Genomic DNA, 1,004 nt, shown 5'->3' on the forward strand with positions numbered 1-1,004 from the left:
GGTTCAGCGGGCTCACAAAGCTCGATATAAACGTTCTCTGTCAACACAAGAGTTTGATCCAGAGTTTGTGATTAACTCTGACGCGCGTGCAGCAAACAGCCAATCACTGAGCATCAGTTTGATTCACTTCTCACGAGAGTCGGTGCAATTCACTTCTCTGCTGAAGATTAAGAGATGTCGTTATTATTATTTAAATGCATTTACAAGGCAGGAATTAACACTGTTGCTGCAGCAAAACTTTGAGAAGGCGGCAGAGAGAAAATGCAAATGAATCAACTGAATTTATAATAAATAAATAATTTAATCTATTAATCATTTATATAGTTTCACAAAGAGCTCCAAAGAAAACGCATAAGTTTAGCCATTTTAAAAGCTTTATATATTAAAACGTATTTGTGTATATATTTAATTTAAATTCAGTTTAATATTAATTGCCAGTTCATATAGTAATTATTTGAATTATGAATGATCATAATTCATATAATATTAATATAATAATTAGCAGCAAAAGACGCAATTTTCTCTTTAAAATTCTTTCACTGTGAGCTGCTTTAATTAGGAGTGAGAGATAGAGGGGGAGTGTCTTTATTGCATCAGATGTATGCCACTTTCCTCACAGCTGATTGGTCCAGTTTAAGTTTACGATCTCTCAGGGTAACTTGCGTGGGTGAAAACCGAAACCGGCTTCATGCAACAGGCCTCTGGACGCCTTGATTGGCTGGTTCAGATGTGTTTGATTTAGGGTTGGTAGTAGCTGGGTTGGACACGGACTGAATGTATATCTCTTCCACAGGTTTCTCCAAATCCTTCCCACTGGATGGTTCGCTTTTTGACAGCTGGCTGGCTCAGTCGGTTCACATCACGGCAGATAACATGCTGAGCCAGTGGTCTCTATCCGGAGAGAGCCACAACCCCTCCGCCAGCCTCCTGTCAGACCAGCTCTTGCAGGGCGAGGAGAACCTGCTCAGCCTCATGATGGACCACTCCATCAAGTCCACCTGGAA

The 1,004-nt window shown here is 40.4% G+C and overlaps 1 protein-coding gene across 1 annotated transcript in view; it reads left to right on the forward strand.

The window, feature by feature from the left end:
- The window catches only part of LOC107578346 (protein Jade-2-like), a 21,802-nt gene that overhangs the window by 19,400 nt on the left and 1,398 nt on the right, over window positions 1-1,004 (forward strand). The window lies entirely within an intron of this gene.

This window comes from Sinocyclocheilus grahami, unplaced genomic scaffold (assembly GCF_001515645.1).
Source record: "Sinocyclocheilus grahami isolate Dianchi unplaced genomic scaffold, SAMN03320097.WGS_v1.1 scaffold9823.1, whole genome shotgun sequence".
NCBI lineage: Eukaryota > Metazoa > Chordata > Actinopteri > Cypriniformes > Cyprinidae > Sinocyclocheilus > Sinocyclocheilus grahami.